General features: G+C 45.7%; 1 pseudogene; it reads right to left on the bottom strand.

Moving 5' to 3' along the window:
- Positions 1 to 4,849: 4,849 nt before the first annotated feature.
- On the bottom strand, positions 4,850 to 5,027 carry LOC138528967 (U1 spliceosomal RNA; annotated as a pseudogene).
- Positions 5,028 to 6,510: the final 1,483 nt, after the last annotated feature.

Raw genomic sequence — 6,510 nt, 5'->3', positions numbered from 1 at the left:
TTAAGCTTTGATGAAATATACAGTGCTGTAGGCACGACCTGAGTTAAATAAGATATTATCTGTCTTGTTTGATTAGGATTTCCTTTGGAGACGTCAGTTCCCAGTACCAGGAGTTAAGGCTGGTACCGGGTTGGTGGATTAATGCGTTTTGAATGCCGTGATCTGATTAGTGCCTTGATGTCGGAATGTCTGCACTCTTATAGGTGCACTGCCGTGTTTGGAATTAAACCTTTGAAACGATTAGGCTTCCCATGCCCTGAAGATGGATTGCTCTTCAATCCGAAACGCGTCGGCTGTTTAACAACATATAGTGAAGTTTTTTCGGATATATCTACGAAAGGAAGTTTTTTGAGGCTAAAGTTGTTTATATGTGTTTCAAAAAAAATGTAAATCTTATTATGTGGAACTGAAGTAAGCTGCCACAGAGTCACCACAAGGATGAATTACGTGAAGCACAGCATTGCTTGAAATTATCTGTCTATCTGTAAATAAGAGCCCTATGAGCTAATAGGGGCTTGGTGATAAGGGTATTTATCTTTTGTGAATTTATTGGAATTACATTTGTCACTACTGTTTGTTTATTAAATTACATTTACTTTTGAATTGGAATTCTTAGTTGAATTATGTTCAACTAAATATTATGTACATTTTGAAAATATTCTTTGTATGTAGGTAAAGTGGGGACTTTGACGTATTGCTAAGTTCCTAATAAATACATTGTTATACCGAATTTGGGTTCGGAGGAACCCTTTTGGAGTGCATCCCGGGGGTTACTATACAGTGATTTATGGTTTTGTTTTGCTCTGGGAACAGAGTTAGTCACAAGCTTGGGGGCTTGTGGCTCATCCAATCATAACCAAGGCCCCTAGGGGTGGACAGTGGGAGGGTCACTGACCAATCACGGGGCTTGCTCACTGTAACAAATTTCAAGTAACAACTTGTTGGGAATGGCAAAGCATACCACCTGACCCAGCCTTGTCCAATAACACTGCACACCTATAGGCTCATATATGGGACCTACTACTCAACAACCTATCCCATGTGAAGATAGGTTTTTTGAGAGGGTTCCCGAGAATTACGCTAATTGTGATGTCAGATGCCATCAAAACGGGCCTGCGAGCCAGGGTCCGTTGAGAGTTGTGTGGACGTCCTTTCATGTATGTGACCCCTGTGGTGGTTTGGTTGTAATAAACCGCAGTTATCCCTTGCCTCTTATGTGGACTGGGCGTTCTTGATTGGGCTGAGGGAAGGTGTTAGGACTTCCACGAGTTCGCACCCGTGTGCTCCCAGAGTGGCTCGGCCGGACCAGGGGTCCGCCCCTAACAATGGTGTATGTGTGCGTGTAAAAGAGAGTGATTTACTTTTACCTTGTTGTGAAAAGGTCTAAAAACATGCAAAAATTGCAGCTTGTGAACGTGGTCGGTAAGACATGCATGTGAAGTGCTGAGGACAAATCTGGAATGAGAGAATTATGTGGTAAGGACAAAAGGGGTTGGTAGTGCGGGCGGCAAAATTACATTTCGCCTACGGTGGCAAAAATCATTGGAACCAGCCCTGACCACCTACAAATCAAACTGTCAGATAAAATTGTCATGTCATGTTCTAGGGCGCCGCATGGATTATACATACATTAGGGGTATTTTTGTGAGTGAACCAATCATCTGAAGTATTCTCTAGACTTTTGTTTCTCTTTACACGTGACCAGAGGAGACTAGAGATCTGATTGAAAACGGTCCAAGTTGTGACGAACTGTGATTTCAAATGGTGTTTTCAACTTTTGTGTAATGTGACGTTTTGACAGGAAGGAAAGGTTTTGTGCCACGGAGTAAGGTGGCATGCCTCTTGATAATTATGGTGTATATCAGGATTTAGTCCATAGAGTAAGGAAAAATAAATTATATTATTTCTGCTTCCTGGCCTGGTTCTTGGCTTTTCTATTGCAAAAGGGGGGAGGGAGCACTGGGGTTTTATATGTTTCAAAGGAAGAGTTAGTTAAGAATCCAAGTCATTGCTCAATTGGTGTGACACTCTTGATTGCGGGGGAAAGGAACTCCCTGCATTGATTTCTTCCCCATAAATATATCCTACAACGCTCTCCCAGCAGTGAGAGCCTTTTGTGCTGAGCTATCCTCCCTGCATATCGATGGATTTTGGTAATGCTTTGATGCTGGTGGGGTCACATTTCTTATTATTACATCACTTATTACATTGCTTAGAAGTAGGCTAAATATGCCATGGCCTACTTTATAAAGGTTATAGTTTGTATTATTAAAGGGCTGTAGGGGACAAACAGAGTAATTGGTAGGTTGCATAATGTTTATTTTTCACTGCAGTGGGTCGTGCAACATACTGTAGTGTGAGTGGATAGTTCAGCGAGTTAAGGGCCAAACTTGTGCCATCCTGCACTTTCCAAGATGAAATCTCGGCAGGGCCAGATCAGCCTTTCATTCTTATGAAGATGATAAATTGAATACCATTATATTTGGTAGTAATAGCACCTATTGTTACGGTGCTTAGAGGTGGGAGAAATCAGGCATGGAGTAGTATAAATAAAATGTGATATAATAGCAAATATTCTAGCAGGATATAGAATATTTATACCACACAGCATAAAAATATGAAATATTTTATCTTGAAGAAAATGATAGGCCACAGAAACATAAAGGTCAGGGTGACTCTAGATAAGGTCTGGAGCATCCATGTTCTATATTGACAAATGCTATTCTCCAGTTGTACTTTTATGAATATGGCACATCTAAAACACATGTGGAATGAGGAAGGGTTCTGGCAGGGAGTAGGGACACTACTGAGTAATCCTTCCCAAGTCTATACCCACACTTTTCTCCCCTTTCAAATTAACGCTCCTTTCTGTTCATTCATTTAAACAACATTAATTTTGGAACCCTCTAAGCCACTCTCCTGTATCGATGAGTAGTTACCTCTAATAGCTGTTTTCACCAAATTAAAATGGAGTCTGTACGAATATTTTTGCCTTTTCTAGCCTCGGCCACTTTCACAGTCTTTCACTAGGCCCGCCTCTGACCACAGCCCTCCAAACATTGGTCTGCATAGTGCCACTACTTTTTTTTAACACTTTGACCACTGGTCTGCCTGTCCTCTATAATTCAGGCTTGTCCAACCTTTTTGAACGTGGTGTCAAGAGCAGTGATCAAAGGTTAGTTGCTTGTGATTTCTTTCAGTGTGTATGTGTTCATATTTTTCTGAAAAATGGGGGCGACCGAGCAGAGAGAGGGAGCTATAAGGATCTAGGGAGGGTTTGGGGTGGCCCCTCCCAAGAATTTTTTTTCAAATATGGGGTTGAATTGGTGCATTTTACAGCATAAGGCCATAGGTTTACAATCAGTTCTAAAGGGGAACATGAAAATTCCATGTAACCAACAGCAGACAAGAACATTTTACAACACAACACATTTTAATGATCAATTTGTCCACAGTGTAAGGCAGCACTGTCATGCTGGTTGTGCCCAAAATATGCCTCTGTAGCAACATGTCTATACTGGCTGTTCCCAATTTAGGCCAGCATTGTCCTGCACAAAGCATGATTGATGCTGCCTGAGCATGTGCATTGTGCCCAATACATATGCCAGCTTATCTCTGTAATACACATTCATTACTTCTGTGTTCATGATTGATGCTTCCGGGTTGTGGCTGAGGCCCAGGTAGTGGCTGAGGACTGTAACTTCCTCTTATGACCCCTTGCATGGGGTCACCAGAGGAAGTTACAGTTTGCTATTACCGGCTGCAGGGAAGCTACTCAACAAGCCGTAGTGTCCTTCAGGAACCAGTGTGGATTCCTGTGTCCATGTCTCCTCTTTTAGAACAATGCAAGATGGTGAACCAGGCCTTCGGTGCCCCGTCCTACATAGTACAGGAAGATCTTGTTTGTGCGATAGTAACACATGAGGTTAACAGGCCATGTGTTATATGGCAATCCTGGCCAGAAACCAATATGAGACACACTTGCAGACCCTCACTGAATGACCTTTCCAGGAGAAGGGGACATTGGAGTGTAAAACCTAACACAGGAAAAGCAGAGGTGCAGGAGTTTTGAGATTGAGTAGGAGTGATAGTTGAAGAAATGAGAGGCTGGTAGAGGAGATGAGGATGGAGGCTGTGACGTGGAGCAGATAGGAAGAGAAGAGGAGGAGAAAGTGGGGGCAAAATGTGAGGTGAAAAGAGGAGTTGAGGAATAGAAGGAGGTGGTGGCCAACGGAGGGGAAGAACAGGAGGTCTGGGAGTACGAGCTGAAGTAGAAGAACAGAAAGGAGAGATCAAAGGAGGATTGGGAGTAATAGCAGGGTTAAAGGAGGAGTTGAGTAGCAGATACAGCGCATGGGCATGCATTGGCAGTTAAGCGCATGGGCATGCATTGGCAGTGAAGCACGTGGATATGCATTTGCAGTGCAGTGTGTGGGCACGCACTGGCAGTGCAATCAGAATCTCTGGTTGTCTTGCAGACGTTCTACAGGCCAATTGGAGCCCACGATTCTAGGGAACTTCTGTGGGCTGATGAATGCCCAGCTCACTTACTGAAATCACCAGTAAATCAGGACTGTGGGCCCGAGCTGCTCAGAGCTGGCCCTCCTCATAACTGCAGCAAAATACATTCTGCTACAAGAGTAGGGGCTCTGTGTGCAACCAACCTACTTGTGCACTTTACTTTTTCTTTCTTTCACCAATAAATGAGGCCTGTGGGTGCCCAAGCTGCTCAGAGCTGGCCCTCTTGACTGCAGCAAAATAAATTCTGCCACAAAATTGGGGGCTCTGTGTGCAACCAACCTAGCAGGCCTAGTGCACACTTTACCTTTTCTTTCTTTCACCAATAAATCAGGGGAAAGCACGAACACAGTCCCCCCACTACCAGAAACAATGCAGTCGAGTATCCTGAATTTGGGGACAACGCAGGGGTCAGCACATCCGGAGTGCAATGGATGAGCCTCACCCTGGTAGAACCACCTTTTTTTTTTTCCTCCCCACGTCTGATTCCAACTTCCCCAGTTACATTTTTTTCCTGTGAGGGGCTTTTAAGAAAGGTGAGAGGGTTCCAGTTCAGCCCAGGTTACTAAGCCCAGCTCCACCTGATTGTACCAGGGCAGGTGTTGCCTTCGCTTTTCGCCTGGGCTTTCACTTTCGCCCCCGCCTCGCTCGCGGCCCCCACAGGGTTTCAATAGGGGTTTAAAAGCTCAGCAGAGGGCCGGGGTCTTTCACCCGTGACACCTTGCATTGCTTATGGCCCCGCCATAAAGTTCATTGATCACCCCCTGGCAGGAGGAGGCACCGCTCCCTCTTGGGTGAACGAGACCACTCAGTGATCATGGTGTCTCCCCTGCCAGGTAAGTATGAGTTGGTTCAGGAACAGCACAGCTTGCCCCTCGTGTGTGGCACTGGAGACACAGGGTAACATCTTGCGGAAGGTCTTTCCCACAATGCTCTGTTTCCAGCAAGATTTGCATCTGGTGCTGGCAGCAGCCTGCCCATCGGACGGGGCCAAAAAGGGAGGGACGGTCTTCTGATGCTGGTCTTCGCTTTTGTGTTTTTTCTTCTCCCCCCCCTTTCGTTTTCTTCTCTTCTTCTTCTTCTGCTTCTCTTCTTCTCCTCCTCTCCACCCTTTTGCCCAGGGTCAGTGGCCAGCAGGGCCCTGTGTGGCTGCGCTTGCTTGCAGTCTTGTTCCTTATCTGGCAAAGTCAGTGTCGTCCTGGGTGCCTGCTGGTGGAGAAGCAGAAATCAATGCATGTGGGCACAGAGCAAACCTGGCGACAAAGAGAGCCACCCGCCATGGCCAAGGCCTTTGGAAGCAGGGCATCGTGCCCTAAGCCCTTCACGCACGCTCCGAAATGCGGTCAGATCCTTCAACAGGCCGAGGCCAAGAGGGCTCGACAATGGCTCACTAGAGGAAGTTACAGTCCTCAGCTGGTTTCCGATAAACATTGCATGAATAAATAAATAAGCCGGGTCCACGTATCCGACAAACATTCCATAAATCAATAAATTAACTGGGTCGTGGCTAAGGACTATAACTTCCTCTGGTGACCCCTTGCATGGGGTCACCAGAGGAAGTTGCAGTTTGTGCGCGTGCACATTTTTTCTTTCTTTTGCCCAGCACAGAGAAGGGGTTTGGGGATTTGCTCTGTCTGTGCTTGGGGGCCACATAAAATGGCTTGGAGGGCCGCATTGTGGCCCGCGGGCCGTATGTTGGACAACCCTGCTCTATATGCACAAACCCCATTCCAAAGCTTCATCCTAGCACAGGGTCTGCAAGTTTGTGGCTCCCAAGACGTTCTAGACCACATCTTTCTGATCCCTTACTATTGACTATGCTGGCTAGGCCTGATGGGAAGTGTAGTCCAAAACATCTGGAGAGTCAAAAGTTGCAGACCCCTGCTGGTGAATATAGTACATCAGCCACAGCCATAGGGTAGAAATGTCATAGTACAGCCCACATTAACTGCTATGTGCACACATTTCAGCTTCCTAGAGGGTATAAGAAAG

This window comes from Ambystoma mexicanum, chromosome 7q, assembly GCF_040938575.1.
Source record: "Ambystoma mexicanum isolate Mex_15411 chromosome 7q, UKY_AmexF1_1, whole genome shotgun sequence".
NCBI classification, from domain to species: domain Eukaryota; kingdom Metazoa; phylum Chordata; class Amphibia; order Caudata; family Ambystomatidae; genus Ambystoma; species Ambystoma mexicanum.
Note: the sequence above shows the minus strand (reverse complement) of the source record. Positions and strands in the feature narration are given on the sequence as shown.